Raw genomic sequence first — 16,847 nt, forward strand, 5'->3', positions numbered from 1 at the left:
CTGGCCCTGTGGCCCAGACATCCTCATTCATATCAAGCTTCCAGTTGAGAATCATTTCCCCGTTCCTGCTCTGTGGGAGGGGAGACTTTTAAACGCGCTCTCTGTGCGACTGCACATGGCTAAGCAAAGAGAACAACCCCTCAATCCCCCCTGTGCTTTGGGAGCCAGGTTTGCGGTGGGAATTCTGTGGTTCAGAAAACTTCACGCCTGGACATTGTGATTCTTTACCAGTTTCTCTGGCATTGGGGCAGTTTTGTGCTCACAGCTGTGATGGCCAAGTGGTTAAGGCGTTGGAGTTGAAATCCAATAGGGTTCCCCTGCACAGGTTTGAATCCTGCTCACAGCAAGGCCTGTGTTTTAGCCAGTCTCTCACCCGGGCAATACCTCTGTACAACCCCCGGAGACACACTCAATTCTCTCCCCACCCCAAGTAAATCCTGTTCTGCTCCTTTCATAGAGATCCCTGGGACACCCCCTCACACTGTGTCCCTGAGGGGTCAGGCAAGCTCTCAGCACCTGAAGCCTCTGCCACTCACCTGGTGCCCCATAGATCAGCCACAGCCCTGGTTCTGCTCCTCTCTCTAGAGTGTGAAAGGAGCCGAGTCAGAGACTCCATGGGAGCTACGGGGCTGCAGAACCAACAGAGGAAAAAATAGGTGCTCAGCACCCACTGGCAGCCAGCTCCCTCCCCCCCCACTACAGGCCTTGCTGACAAGCTCCTCCTCTTCCCCTTCAGTGACTTCCACCTGCCAGTGATCAGCTGTTCAGTGGGATGCAGGAGGCGCTGGGCAGGGAGCAGGGCCGGCTCCAGACCCCAGGGCGCCAAGCGCTCGCTTGGGGTGGCATTTTGCCGGGAGGGCGGCAGGCGGCTCCGGTGGACCTTCCGCAGTCATGCCTGCGGGAGGTCCACCGGAGCTGCGGGACCGGCGACCGGCAGCGCGCCCCCTGCGGTGTGCCGCCCTGCTTGGGGCGGCCAAATTCCTAGAGCCGCCCCTGGTGGGGGAGGGGGAGGAGCAGGGACAAAAAGAGGTGGGAGAAGGAGAGGAATGGGGCAGGAAGGTGCAAGCTGGGAAGAGATGGGACAGGGGTGGGGGCTTGGGGGAAGGGGGGGAGTGGGGGAAGGGCCTGGGGAGGAAAGGGGGGATTTGTCCCGGACCCCAGACCCCTCTAGGGCCAGTCCTGAAGGGAAGCACCGACTATCACAGTGACAATACAACTGACCAGCGTTGTGGGGGAGGCTGAGGGAGATCCGCAGTCACCAGGTCTCTTCTCTCCCCCAAGGTGAGCCAGACACTGCTCTCTCCTGGCTCTCACTCTAGCAGCTGGATGCCAAGGAGCCATTTCCCCACAGGAAGTGCATCAAGTGCTGCTGCCTCCCGAAATGATGCCCAGTGGGGGAAGCCAGGACAACAGGGTGGGGCGGCAAGTGGTGGCCAGACTCTCACTGCCAGGGTCTAGTCTTGCTCAGGGTCCAGCTCAACTTCCTCCCCGCGCCACTGGCCCCCAGTCCCCTTCCACCACCAGGTCAATCCGGGAACTCAGGCAGGAACGGGGCGAGGCAGCAAGTCAAGCTGAGCAAGGCAGGCAGCCTTGTCTTCATGGGCCGCTCACAATGACGTCCTTTTTGTGTGCAACTGCTGCAAAAACATCCCGGGCAGAGGAGCAACAGGCCAAAATACTACAATGCTGCTGCCAAAGTAGCTCAGTTGGGTGAGCGTTAAACTGAAGATCTAAAGGTCCCTGGTTCAATCCCAGGCTTTGGCAGGCCCTTTTATCCCTCTTTGTACAGGGGTGGCTTGTTTTCTGGGAGCACAGCTGTGCCTGCACCCAAGGTGAGTCCCTGAGCTTGGGCTCTGCAATAGGAAAAAAAAAAACTGTGGGCTTCTGCCCCTAGTTGGCTGGCCTGACCCTTAACAATGAAGGATGGGAGCTGTCTCTCCTATGTGAGTTATTGGTGGACCCAATGTGGCAGGAACAGAGTGAGGCAGGGTGGCCCTCAGGAATGGTGCCAGATAGGGGTGCTGGGCAGTGACAGGCAGGAATAGGGGATGAAAACTCCTCTGTGCAGCTGAGTGAGGGCAGTGCCCTGGAAGGGGCATCTGTGAAAATGGGAAGGTGGCAGGGATTTGGGGGCCCAGGAGGAGATGCTAGGTGTTCATTGCCTTGGAGCAGCTGGACTTGGACATGGTGGGTGTTGAGGAAATGCACATTAACAACTCTAGGGTAGCTTGATGGGCAGAGGGTGATTGGTGGAAGGGCCCATCTCTCTGGTCCTCCAGGCCAGTGAAGAATGATGGGGTTGGAGTCTTGTTCTTCACATTCATGGTGCGAGTACAGAAGGGGCTGGAGCTCTGACCAGGGAGAGCATTACTGGTGGGCTTTGTGCTCCATGGCACTGGTTACGGCTATATTAGTGTGTATGGTTCCCAGTTAAGGTGTAAAAGGAAAGTTCTATGAAGGAACTGGCTCCCTTCCTCTGGACCGCACTGTTTTTGGTGTCGGGGGGGATTTCAATTGGTGCAGCCGGCCTGAGGACTGCTGGTCCTGTTTTCCTGACCGTCAGAGGAAACTCTTTTATGGTGAGCACTACCTGGTGCAGGTCTGTAGCAAGGTTGGCTTAGAGGACGTGTTTCTCCACAGTGGAACCAGTGGAGGGCAGGCGGTAGCCTCCTATTCCTCTGACCTGAGCTCACACCAGCCGCAGAGGGGATACACCTTTCTGCGGGGACAGGCCAGGAGTTGCACTGACCGGATTTCCGTGAAGGAGAGCACGTCGACAGCCCAGTGCAGGGTGGTGCCTATGGACTGTTCGGATCATGCAGCTCTCACCGTGTGCTCAATGTGGGCAATTCCCTGATCCAGGGCAGAAGATATTGGAAGCTGAACATCCAGAGCTTGCAAGATAAAGGGGCAGGACAGCGAGGCCTGGCGGTGTTGGCAGAACGGGACAGCATCAGAGGGTTCAATGGCACCCAAGGGGATTGGTGGGAGTCAGTCAGGGAGGAGTTGGTGGCTTTGTTCCGGCAGTCGGGCAAACACCACAACATTAAAGAAACCAGTGGTTCCAAGTCCTGCAGCATTGCCTGTGGGATTTCCACAAGACCATCCAGGCAGGGGAGCCAGTCATGCTAGTCTGTGGGTGGCCTTCAGTGGGTGTCTTTAATGTTGTGGTGTTACCCTGGCCACCAGAACAAAGCCACCAACTCCTCCCACACCGACTCCCACCAATCCCCCTGGTTGCCATAGAACCCTTTGATGCTTTCCTGTTCTGCCAACACCGCCAGGCCTCGCCCCCCTGCCCCATTTATCTTGCAAGCTCTGGCTGTTCAGCTTCAATATCCTCTGCCCTGGGTCAGGGACAGGGGCGGCTCCAGGCACCAGCGCAGCAAGCTGCGGAGGGCGGCCTGCCGATCGCTGTGAGGGTGGCAGTCAGGCTGCCTGCAGGAGGTCCCCTGGTAATGCGGATTAGGTGGCATGCCTGTGGGAGCTCCGACAGTCCTGTGGCTTCAGCGGCAATTCGGTGGTGGTTACGCCGAAGGCACAGGATCGGCAGACCTCCCGCAGGCATGCTGCCGAATCCGCGTTACCAGAGGACCTCCGGTGTTGTACCAATATAATAAAAACCAGCAGGATCTTATTAAAGGGGAAAAGACATTTGTCACATTTATTGTAAATATTATAATAAAATAGAAGATAACAGCAAACAACGTTGTTTGACTACTTATTCCTATGATTCCTTATATATATATGTATATATGTATATCCATTCACACAATCATTCATACAAGTTCTGCGTAGATATTATAGTTACCAGCCTAAAGTTGCTTGTGACAGAATACTGGCCAGGTATCCTGTACACAAGAGTGGAGCCGAGTCCGTGTCAGGTGCACCTGATGTTCCTAGAAGCTGGCAGCAGAACCGTTGACTCAAAGTCCTTATTCTCCAGGGTTCAGTTTTATAGGGATTTTTCCCTATGTTAGGTCTTTATTCTGCTGTTGCCAGATCAATCAGCAGATAGCTGGTTCCATTCTGCCCTTTGTTTCCTTTGAGGTGTCGGGGTGGATTCCAGTTCGCCCTCCGGGGGTCATCTGGTTGATTTCACTTGACACCTTCTTCGGCCGACATTGACTTTTTCAGGCTGGTAACTCCCTAGACACTCATTCACCATTAAAACTAAACACTCATTCACATATACTTTTTATCTTAACTACATTTATTTTACAGTTTCTTTATCCTTTTGGGGTGTGAGACTTCTTGTCTTTTAACAATTAAAAACATAAAGTAAGGTAAAAATGACTTTAACAGAGGTGGGGGTCTCTATTTGTATGTTACATAGTTTTGCCTGAGGCACAGGGGTAATTGACGGCTTGCGCGCTGGTTTAACAAAGTCAATTGCCCAATTAGCACTTACAGAGGCAATTGACAGCTTGCGCGGTGTGCTGAGTCAATTACCCAATCAGCAGCTTACAGCGGCCATTTTTAAAACAAAGTATCAGTTGCAAACTTTCACTTTGAAAACAGGCACTTAGAGTCAATTGAGTTAACAAGGTGCTGAGTCAATTACCCAATCAACAGCTTACAGCGGCCATTTTAAAAACAAAGTAGCAGTTACAAACTTTCACTTTGAAAACAGGCACTTAGAGTCAATTGATGTCAATTAACTAGTTACAAAGCAAAGTAGCGACTTCAAAGTTTCATTTTAGAACACCGGCGCTTGGAGTTAATTGACGTTTACAAAGTATCTCCTTGAGCGGGCTTGTACAGACAGAGATATTTCTAACAATAAATCCTTACAACAATGAATCCTTACAAATCTACTTTTAACATAAACCTTACATAGATATTTCTGACAATAAATCCTTACAAACTTATTTCTAACATAAACCTTAAGTTATAAAGTATTAGTTAATAAAAATAAAACCATAAATCAAACCATAAATCAATAAATCATTTTTCATATAATGTAAACCTTCTTTTAATATCCCTACATAATCCCCCTTTTGACACTGCGATATACATGTATTCGTTAGTGTCACTTTCTGTGTAACCTTTTTAAAAGAAGGTACTGTGAGGCAATATGGGTTTGGGATTCTAATCTAGTGTATAGTCTTTTTATCCAGAAACACATGGTTAACATTCCAATGATACAAATACAATTTAATACTAAGACAACTATCAAGGGATGTAGCATTACTGACAGGATGCCAGTAGTGGTTGGGGACCATCCAGAGAATATATCATACCAATGATAAGTTGTCATTTGTTTCTCTGCAGTGGCAATCCTTAACATGTCCCCGTTGGCATGTATAATATGAATAGTCCGATTTCCTACTTGGTTATTTGTCTGTTCTAAAAAGTTGGTTACCTCTTTGCTTTTAATTAGGCTATCAGTAAGATCTTGCCATTCAATTCCAAGGTCAATTGAGAAGTTGGCCGGCTCAGCTGTTAGTGTTATCTGAGACTTTTTTGGCCGAGGTAAATAGTAAGTGTGGTTGTTAGTAAAAACCGTACTAACATTACATTTGCATTCATCTACTGGAGGTTTGCTAACACTCCCGTCCTCCCAAAATACTTCCTCCCACGAGTGGATACATACACATTGTCCATTGTACAATACCCTGGTATCATTATCCAATTCATCCCACATACATGATCCCAGTGAAACATCTTTACTACAAGGCTCTGGGGCAACAGGTAATGTGAGGCATACCCACTTTTGAGGAGTCCATTGTGTACAACCTCTAGTGTCCAATAGTTTTCCTGTTTCTCCCGCCCACTGGCTCGAGGTCCGAGGCAGCCAGAATGATCCCATGTGTAATATGGGGAGTGGGCTAACCTTCCACACCTTTGCCTCCAGAGACTGTTGATGTGCTATTTTTACAATTATTTCCCCAATTAGCAAGTGTGGTTTTACAGTGCTGGAAACATATTGCATCCAGTTATATTGGTAAGTATTAAACAGAGATCGTTTCCTTTGGTTTAACAAATGCATTAAAACCTTAATGTTACCCGAAATTACCCAAAACATTTCATGTTCCAAAGTAGATAGGGCAAGTATCTGCATTTCAGTGCATCCCATAGCTATAGCCGTGTGATTTCCAATTTGTAGATTTTTCTTATGGAGTAACCAGGTGGTAGTATTTAACCATTGCCACAAATTCCATTTGGCTTTTAGGTTACCCAGACCAATTTGGACTAAGTCTACATTCGCGTGTACTTGTTTTTGTATAAGGCTGTCCTGTAGTTGGGCCAGGGAGCTTAACTTGTTTTTAATAGTTTCCAAGTCCACTGAGTTTGCGAGTCCCGCTCCTGCTCCAAATCCACCTAGCATAGTATCCATAATATCCCTTTTAGTTCTGGGATGTGGTGCATCTGGGGGGGACAGTTTGTGTGTCCTTATCCAGGCTTGTAGTATAGGGAGGGAAAAAGGTTTACACTTTGGTTCCACTTTTGAGACATTTAATCTTGTCCAGTCCATGTCAATTTTCACTTCTACCAGCAGGGGGCTCACCAAGGCTTTTACCGGAGAAGTTTGAATTTTAAATAAGGCTGGTTTTGGCATTGGTAACGGGGTGTTTTTTATAAACATATGTTCTTTTTCCCATTTCCAGTCACATCCATCAGGGAATGGTATCATATGTGCATGGTTTGGACAGTAAACTATGATTACTGTCACAAGAGTCCCTGACTTCACGAACCCGTCCCATATATAAGGGAGTGAGGGGTAGTCGGAAAGCATCGTGGTATCTCCTGCATAGCCTTCCGTACGTACCCCTACCATCCAATGTTTTTCCCGTCCTATGGGGACTGAGATGTTTGCTTGCAGTCCCAGTTCTCCATCCCCAACATATACATGAGTTTCTCCTAAGGGTGTTATTGTTAAATTAGTTTTTAAATCGATCCATCTTAGGTAAATATCTGGTTGTTGTACTGGGGTCCATGGAATGTTGTATATGTGTGAGTTGCTGTGTGTCAGCAATGCGGTGAGGATCGTTTTACCTTGTTCCAGGTATGTTGAAGCATGGCTATCATTGTTAGGGATTGGTGGGGATTGGTGCATTTTTCCTGTGGGAACAGCCTGTGTCTTCATTACCGAGATCAGGGCCAATGTTGTGATCCAGACTAAGAACTGCCGTGGCTCTGTGTCCCATTTTGTGCAAGGCATCGTTCCGTCTGATCTTGTACTGTCCTTTTAAGAAAAGCGGAGACAAGATTAGAACCGGCAGTCTCAGCAGCTGCGTTTCGCGTCTGGTAGTTCTGCTGGAATGAAAATACACCGCGTCCACGGGGGTGTTGTATCTGGAAATATAGTTAACAGAATAAAATTAGTTTATGCAAACAACTTCATTTGTGAAACATGGACCCACTTTAATTTACCGTTTTTGTCTATGCGGTAGATGAGGGGGCTGAGGCGGTCCACTATGGAGTAGGGACCGGTCCATTTTGATTCCAGTGTGTGATCCTTTTTGCCCAACTTCAAATACATTACCTGATCCCCTGGTTCCCACAGTAGGGAATCCCCATTTTTATTTTGATCCATTTTTGTATTCATGAGCTCAATGGCTTGGCTTATTCTATGCTGCAGGGTGGCTTTGTCTTCCTGCAATTGTTTTAACCACTGCCAGTGCTCGTGAGTTGTAGTCTCTGGTTCTGCGGCTTGTTCTGGGTTAATGACTAACCTCATTGCCTGTCCGAAGAGGATCTGGTATGGCTGGATTTTCGTTCTCAGCCTGTTACTGCTGCGAATGGCTGCTAATATCAGTGGCAGTTTTTCCGGCCAATTCTTACCGGTGTTGTCTACAACTTTTCTAAGGGCTTCTTTAATAGTGCGGTTCATTCTCTCTACTTGTCCAGAAGACTGTGGTCTGTATGGGACATGGAGTTTGTGTGAAATTCCTAAGGCTTTAAGTAGTAGAGTAAATATGTCTCCCACAAAAGATCCCCCGTTGTCTGAGTCAATGATTTCAGGAGTCCCATATCTGCAAACTACTTCGGAGAATAGTTTCTTTGCAGCTGTACGGGCGCTATTGTTCCTAGTAGGGAAAGCTTCCACCCAACCTGAAAAGGAATCTATAATTACAAGTAAATATCGAAATCCTTCTTGACTCCTTGGCAATTTATCAATGAAGTCGATTTGGATTCTATGCCAGGGTCCCAGCCTTCTTTGATGTAGCATCTGAGGCTGGTGCGGAGGACGCGCTTTATCTTTGGCACACTGTATACAATTTCTGACCCATGTATCCACATCATCTCTCATCCCCTTCCATTCTGCCACTTGCTTTAATCTTCCCAGCGTTCCTTCAACTCCTTCATGCATGAACTGATGAGCTATGTTTACCAGTTCCTGCCTTTCAATTCTTCCTGGGATGCGGACTGCTTCTAATACCTTCTTTTCCTGCCTTCGGGTCACCGCTGCTATCCCTTCATAATCTCTGGCTATGGCATCAGCACGGTTGTTCCATACTGTTTCAGCTGCGGAGCCTTTTCCATGTGCCTTGACATGTTTGATTTTCAGCTGGTTGGGATGAGAGGTAACCCAGGCATAAATCCATCTCCATTCATCTACATATGCTATCTCTTTCCCGTCTGCGGCTTTCCAATTGTTCTTCTGCCAATCAAACATCCAATATTGCACCCCGTTCACACAATAATTGCTGTCAGCATAGATGTATACAGTCTTGGGGCAGTTTTCTGTTTCATATTGTTTTAGGACTTGGTATATGGCATGGAGTTCAGCATGTTGTGCTGAGCCATGATCCAAGTACCCCTTCAGTACTTCCTCTTCTAAATTGATGGCTGCATATCTGATTCTCTTTTTACCGTGCACCACCATGGAGCTGCCATCCGTGAACCAGATATTTTTCTCCTGACCCACAGTATCCAAGTCTTCCAGAGGGGGTGCTTGGGCTTGTGCTATTCTCTGTTCTAGTGTGACTGCTGGACATACATGCTTAGTCCCTTTTTCAATAAGAGCATGTGTCAGCATGTCAGGTTTAGATACTGTGTCAGTCCGGACTCCTCTGTTTACCAGTGTTAGAGTCCATTGTGCCATTCGGGTGTTAGACACCCTGCCTCCTATTAGTTTTCCAGATAGGATGTATTTTAGAGGCGTATGTGTGCTTTGTATAGTGATTGGGGCACTGCCGGTAAGCGGCTCAAAAGACTGAACAGCCCATACCGCTGTCAGGCATTCACGTTCACAGGCGTCAAAATTTAGTTCAGCTCCCTGTAGTTTTTTAGACTCATAAGCCACAGGTACCAACGTTTGGTTTTCATTTTGTTGCAAGAGAGTAGCCGCCATGGCCACCTCATTAGCTGCTAACCGGATGACAAATGGTTTAGATTCATCCGGGAAGCGTAAAGCAGGGGCTGTTAGGGCTTTTTGCTTCAGGATATTTAAGGCGTTCTCCTGATCTGGACCCCATTCCCAATGCGTCTTCTTTTTTAGCAGTTTCCACAAAGGAAGTGTAATTTCTGCATATTTGTAGATATGAGGTCGGAGAAAGTTAAATCCGCCCAGCAAAACCCTTAGAGAGTGTACATCGGTAGGGGCTGGCATTTCAATTAAAGCCCGTACCTTTCTTTGATCTACCTGCCTTCCCTCCTGGCCAATGATAATACCTAGGTAGACGACCTGGGTTTGCACCAATTGTGCTTTTTCCAGGCTTACCTTGAAGCCGGTGTCCTGGATCAGTGCAAGGACGTCCTCTGTAAGTCTCTGCACCTGTGTCTCGAGCTGGCCAAAAACCAAAATATCATCCACATAAGAATAGACAAGTGGTCTATCAGAGGGACTTAACTGGTCCAGCATATCTACCACATGTTTGTGGGCGATAGCTGGAGAATCTTGGAACCCTTGGGGTAGGCGCTGAAATGTGTACTGCTGGTCCCTGATGGTGAAGGCAAATCGGTCCTGTGAATCAGGATGTAATGGGATGGCAAAGAAACAGTTAGCCAGATCTATAACTGAAAAATACCTGGAGGTGGCTTGCACCTTTTGGATGACCTGTGTCATATCTGCCACGATGGGGGCCATGGGTATACTTCCTTTGTTGATCCTCCTGTAATCAATGGTCAGTCTCCAGGATTGCCCATCTGCCTTCATGACTGGCCAGACAGGGGAGTTAAAAGGGGAGTTAGTTTTTCTAATTACTCCCTGTTCTTCCAGGTCCTGGATGATTTGGACAAGCTGTGTCTCTGCTTCCCTGGGATACCGATATTGCTTCTGTGGGGACACTAGTTCACCTACAATTTTAACACAAGCATTAATTCTACCACAATCTGTTTTCTTCTGGGTCCAGACCGCGGGGAATTTAAAACGCCACTTCTCCTGCTGTTCTGCCGTGAGTGCAGCAACTAGTTTATCGCTTCTGTTACTGACAAACGTATCCTGGCTTGCTGTAGGGAGATAAGGGGGGAGGGTTTCCAGTCTCCATAGAGCGCTCCTAGGGAGATCAATAATAATGTTATTTTTGAACAACCAGTCCGTGCCTAGGATCACGGCGTCCGTCATATGTTTTGTTTGAATCAGATTCCCAGTGGTGTGGAATCCTTGAACAGAGAATGGTACCTGCACCCATTCTTGTCCGGTGCTGGGTTTTCCCTGAAATGAGTGCAATATCATATTTTGCCCTTTTGTTCCTGCTAGAGGAGTGGTTTTAATTAGAGAGACAGAAGCTCCAGTATCAATTAGAGCCATCATAGGAGCTTGATTTCCCTGCTGGACGTAGATATAGGGTCTTCCTCCTGGATCCCAGGTCAGTTCTCCTATAAACCTCCACTGTTGGGCTCCTATGCCAAGTGGGGGTTCCACGTCCAGTGGGCTTCCCTAGGAGTAATCCTGATAATCTAAAGGAGCGCTTGGGGTGGTGACCTCAGATATGACTCCTCGCTGGTCCTGTAATCTAAGAATCTCGGTCATGATATCAGCCAAGGGGGCCTTATCCCACTTTTGTCTATCTCCTCCCATCTGTAATAATAGCCTCCATGCCATGCGGCGTACATCAGCACCGGGTCTTTCCGGTTGATTACTGTTTTCGGCTGACTGAGATCTTTGAAGGTCTGGGTACATCCGACCCCTGGAGTGATTATTCCCTCTTCCCCTAAATTTGACTTTTGAATGCCCTCCACGGGATCCTGCAAAACCCTTTGTCCCACTTTCATTTGAATAGGTGACTGTTGGCTCCATTGCTGCCACATATGCCACCCTTTCCTTTTTAATATTGGGCTTGGGTCCAGCGTGGGTAGTTATCTGTTGTACCATCCCTTTTAATTCTCTTAAGGTGGCAGGGTGCCCATCCTGCCAGACTGCAAGCTTGCCTGAATAGTAGGGAAGTAGTGAAGCAGCGCAGTCCCTAAGAGATGGTACAGAGAAGGGGATTAAATCTAAATCCGTATTAGCAGGTACGGTTGCTATACCGGACATAACCTGCATTAGGGCCCACCTGGTGAGATAATTTTCAGGATCTTCGTTAGTGTCCTGAGTAGAGGCTACGGCTTGAGCAATAAAATTGCGCCTGCCTATTTGTTCTCCAAAGGTGGCCATTAGAGCTAGCTCACTATCATCAGCGCCAATTCTTATGCGGTCCAGGGCTGCTCGTATTTCTGGTGCCGCACATATGCCCATGAGGCGATAAATTTCCTGAGTAGTGAGTGCTTCTCTCCCTGCCAACAGAATGGCATTGGTACACCATCGGGAGAAGGTTTCTCTATTTAGTGTTCCCAAATGATCAGCCATTGCTTTTAAGTCTGAGGCTGATGCTGGAACGATAGTGACCTGTTGATTCCCCCCACCTTCTACCGGGGTGATCACAGTGCGCCGTTCTATAGCTGCCACCGGAGCTACAAGACCCTCTTGTGGGTCATGCCAGATGTCTCTCTGGTCAATTTCCCAGGGGTCCCAAATATCTGGGTCCCAATCCAATTGTTTTTTACATTCGGTTGGGTTCCATTCTCCTGATGTGACAGCTGCTACTTGGCGGGTTGCAAAACCTAACTTGTGTTTTAACTGCTTAATAATAGAATCGCAGTGGGTATGGTTTCCCGAGGTTTTGCCTTGTTCTAATGTTAATTTCTTAACCATGCCCTGTAGAATTTGGTTTTCTTTGATCAAAGCCTGATTTTCTTTTTCTAATTCTGTGAAGGCTGTAATTTGGTCCGTCAGGAATCGTTCTTTACTTTTACTTTCCTGTAACGCTTGTTTTATTATTTCCATTTGGTTGTGAGAATTTGTTGCCATCACTTTCCAATTTTCCACCCCTTTTTCTAATTGGGATATTTTTTCTGTTAAAAATATTGTTTCCTCTTTACAGGCTGTTAGTCGGAGGTAGCTGTTATTACAAGCCTCCCACAGCAGCCAGATTCCTGCGGCATCTCTTTTTGCCGCAGTTAGGGGTTTGCATATGAGGATATATTGAGCCAATCTATCCTCTAAATCCGAAATGGTGCAGATATCTGCAAGGGCTTGTTCAGTCCAAGGACTGTGCCCATATCTTTGGAGAATTTGCTGAAAAGGCGTTATCTCTTTAATAAAAGGTGAGGTAGAAGCTACTTTTGACTTCATTTCTTCCTCTGGGACTGTTTTCCCTTGCCTTTTCTTAAACATTTTAAATTTTGTTCAGCGAGCAGCACTGTCTGGTCCCTGGGACCCTCTTGTTGCTCCTGATATAAATATATATATATTTCTTTTTCTTTTTCTGCTACCTTCACGGAGGCCAACAGATTTAGTTAACAATTTTCCTACTACCCACACGGGGGCCAGCAGTTTTTGTTAATAATTTTACTTTTCCTACTACCCACCCGGGGGCCAGCAGTTTTTGTTAACAATTTTACTTTTCCTACTACCCACCCGGGGGCCAGCAGTTTTTGTTAACAATATTTTCTTTCCTACTACCCACCCGGGGGCCAGCAGGTTTTGTTAACAATATTTTCTTTCCTACTACCCACCCGGGGGCCAGCAGGTTTTGTTAACAATATTTTCTTTCCTACTACCCACCCGGGGGCCAGCAGGTTTTGTTAATTTTATGAGCTCTTTATTTTCCTGCTACCCACACGGGGGCCAGCAGTTTTGGTTAACCAAGAATAGAACCGTGCTCTGTAGAGCCGGTTGTGTGCACACAGATTGGTTTACAATAAGTGAGGCAAAAATACCATAATCCCCCTTTCGCTATTCTCCACCAAAATGTTGTACCAATATAATAAAAACCAGCAGGATCTTATTAAAGGGGAAAAGACATTTGTCACATTTATTGTAAATATTATAATAAAATAGAAGATAACAGCAAACAACGTTGTTTGACTACTTATTCCTATGATTCCTTATATATATATGTATATATGTATATCCATTCACACAATCATTCATACAAGTTCTGCGTAGATATTATAGTTACCAGCCTAAAGTTGCTTGTGACAGAATACTGGCCAGGTATCCTGTACACAAGAGTGGAGCCGAGTCCGTGTCAGGTGCACCTGATGTTCCTAGAAGCTGGCAGCAGAACCGTTGACTCAAAGTCCTTATTCTCCAGGGTTCAGTTTTATAGGGATTTTTCCCTATGTTAGGTCTTTATTCTGCTGTTGCCAGATCAATCAGCAGATAGCTGGTTCCATTCTGCCCTTTGTTTCCTTTGAGGTGTCGGGGTGGATTCCAGTTCGCCCTCCGGGGGTCATCTGGTTGATTTCACTTGACACCTTCTTCGGCCGACATTGACTTTTTCAGGCTGGTAACTCCCTAGACACTCATTCACCATTAAAACTAAACACTCATTCACATATACTTTTTATCTTAACTACATTTATTTTACAGTTTCTTTATCCTTTTGGGGTGTGAGACTTCTTGTCTTTTAACAATTAAAAACATAAAGTAAGGTAAAAATGACTTTAACAGAGGTGGGGGTCTCTATTTGTATGTTACATAGTTTTGCCTGAGGCACAGGGGTAATTGACGGCTTGCGCGCTGGTTTAACAAAGTCAATTGCCCAATTAGCACTTACAGAGGCAATTGACAGCTTGCGCGGTGTGCTGAGTCAATTACCCAATCAGCAGCTTACAGCGGCCATTTTTAAAACAAAGTATCAGTTGCAAACTTTCACTTTGAAAACAGGCACTTAGAGTCAATTGAGTTAACAAGGTGCTGAGTCAATTACCCAATCAACAGCTTACAGCGGCCATTTTAAAAACAAAGTAGCAGTTACAAACTTTCACTTTGAAAACAGGCACTTAGAGTCAATTGATGTCAATTAACTAGTTACAAAGCAAAGTAGCGACTTCAAAGTTTCATTTTAGAACACCGGCGCTTGGAGTTAATTGACGTTTACAAAGTATCTCCTTGAGCGGGCTTGTACAGACAGAGATATTTCTAACAATAAATCCTTACAACAATGAATCCTTACAAATCTACTTTTAACATAAACCTTACATAGATATTTCTGACAATAAATCCTTACAAACTTATTTCTAACATAAACCTTAAGTTATAAAGTATTAGTTAATAAAAATAAAACCATAAATCAAACCATAAATCAATAAATCATTTTTCATATAATGTAAACCTTCTTTTAATATCCCTACACCGGCAGGTGTTGGGATAGATCTGTATAACATTATATACTAATGTTGGATGTGTAGAAAGTGTGACTAGAAAGGAGCAGTGTGACGGTGCTGCCTGTGGGAGCCAGCTGAGGTCACTCAATCAGGGTGAACTTCAAACAAAACGGGGCAGACAAACCCCAAATGCTGGTGGTTATTCCAATACTTAGATTTACCAACCAGCACAAAACAGCTTCTGTAGCACTTCACTGGTTACTCAGAAGTCCAAACCACGCAGTTTCCTTAAAGTGCCCAGCCTCAGGCCTCTGTCCAGACACACATGTCAGATATGATGATGATTCCTGAAAATCTGATCTCATCACATCAAAGAAAAGGTTCTTCCAATCCCAAAGGATCAGCCACACACCCAGGTTCAATTATAACTTAGATTTTACCCAAAATACACGCTACAGCCAATTCTTAGTAACTAAGCTAAAATTTATTAAAAAAGAAAAGAGAGAGCGAGAGTGTTGGTTAAAAGATCAATATACAGACAGACTTGAATTCAATTCTTGAGGTTCAGATGCATAGCAGAGATGAGCTTGTAGTTGCCAAAAGTCCTTTTAGAAATAGTCCAGAGGTGATAGTCCAATGTCCATATTCAGGGTGACTCCAGTCAGTGACTCAGGATCTCAATCCTTATGGCTTAAGGTTTCCCCCTCTTAAATCCCAAAGCAGATCTGAGATGAAGCAGGATCATGTCCCAGGTTCTTATATATTTCCAGCAGCCTTTCAGCCTGAGAAAACAATAGGCTTAACTCCTTCTCCCAAACATCGTGGCAATTAGCACAGGGTAATTTACCCATTAAACAGTTCAGATCCAGGTTAGCACAACCTTCAAAGAGACACAGAGACAATAATACTATTTCACTCAAGTATGATCATAAATATTAATATTCCTTTTTGGATCTTTGAATTAAAACTACAGCAATAGACAAGACTTGTTTGCTGACATCACAAGCCCTGAGCAAACATCTCCCCTTCTACCTCTAATAATGCAGACTTGCATTTCAAAGCTCTATTCATTTACAGATCTTCCTAACCAGTCCTTAAGGTTCACCCATGGGTCAGGTCAGTGGGTGAGGTGAGTTAATTAACTCTTTCTGGCCCTGTCACCTTTCAATGAAATATTATATTATACTCATAACGTCACAGGAGGTCAGGAATAGGATAGCAGGGGCTGCGGGTCGGGAGTGAGGGGCACCAGCAGAGCTGTGAGTCTGGAGGTCAGGACTGGGATGGCAGGGGCTGCGGGTCGGGAGTGAGGGGCACCATCAGAGCTGGAGGGAGCGCAGGGGGCTGCGGGTCGGGAGTGAGGGGCACCGTCAGAGCTGGAGGGAGCGCAGGGGGCTGCAGGTCGGGAGTGAGGGGCACCAGCAGAACTGTGAGTCTGGAGGTCAGGGCTGGGATAGCAGGGGCTGTGGGTCGGGAGTGAGGGGCACCGTCAGAGCTGGAGGGAGCGCACCAACACCTTCAGCTGGCACCTTTGCAGGGGAGGGCCCAGGCCATCTGTTGCCTGGAGACAGGGCGTTGGCCATTCTCTGTGCAGACGGCATCACACTGTCCCTCTCGGGCTCTACAACAATCACACCCCCTTATCCCACCATCTAGAGCCTTGAGAAATGCATTGGGGAAACTGAGGCACACAGACAGTATTCAGAGAAAACATTAAGCACATTCCCAGTTTGTAACACCTGCATACGACCGGTTACATACTTTGAAGGGTGTAAAATAATCAAATATTGTGCTAAATACAATGATACTCCAAACTGACCACCAAATTTAAGTTGCATGTTTTTCCCCTCAGGTGAGGGTTCTGGGGTGGGGCTGGGGAATGAGGGGTTCACAGTGCAGGAGCGTGCTTGGTGCTGGGGGTGCAGGCTTTGGGGTGGGGCAGGGCTGAGGATGAGGAACTTGGGGTGCAGACAGGCTGCCCCAGGGCTAGGGCCAGAGAGGACTCCCCATCACCACCACTGGCAGCAGCAAGCTCCAGGGGAGGGACCCCTCCTCTCCCCCTCAGCCCCCCACAGCACACTCACTCTGCACCACAGTCACTGCACATGCTCCTAGGGCCCCTCTCAGGTCCAGAAAGCTCACTCCCCTCCCCTATGATGGGTACTGGGGCGGGGGGGTTGCCATCACAGGTGGCCTTCCGTGTTGCTGCCCCTCACCATAACTTCACTGTGGATGGGTGATGGGGCTGTCCCTTGCCCAGCATGGGGCAGAAGTGGGGTAGGCAGAGTGGTGGCTATGGCGGGGGG

The 16,847-nt window shown here is 46.8% G+C and overlaps 2 non-coding genes across 2 annotated transcripts; both read left to right on the plus strand.

Moving 5' to 3' along the window:
• Nucleotides 1-264: 264 nt before the first annotated feature.
• Nucleotides 265-346, plus strand: TRNAS-UGA. The gene has a single exon. It is a non-coding gene; the product is annotated as a tRNA-Ser (tRNA).
• Nucleotides 347-1,691: 1,345 nt separating this feature from the next.
• On the plus strand, nucleotides 1,692-1,764 carry TRNAF-GAA. Its single transcript has one exon. It is a non-coding gene; the product is annotated as a tRNA-Phe (tRNA).
• The last annotated feature ends 15,083 nt before the right edge of the window (nucleotides 1,765-16,847 follow it).

This window comes from Mauremys mutica, unplaced genomic scaffold (assembly GCF_020497125.1).
Source record: "Mauremys mutica isolate MM-2020 ecotype Southern unplaced genomic scaffold, ASM2049712v1 Super-Scaffold_100095, whole genome shotgun sequence".
In the NCBI taxonomy this organism is placed as follows: domain Eukaryota; kingdom Metazoa; phylum Chordata; order Testudines; family Geoemydidae; genus Mauremys; species Mauremys mutica.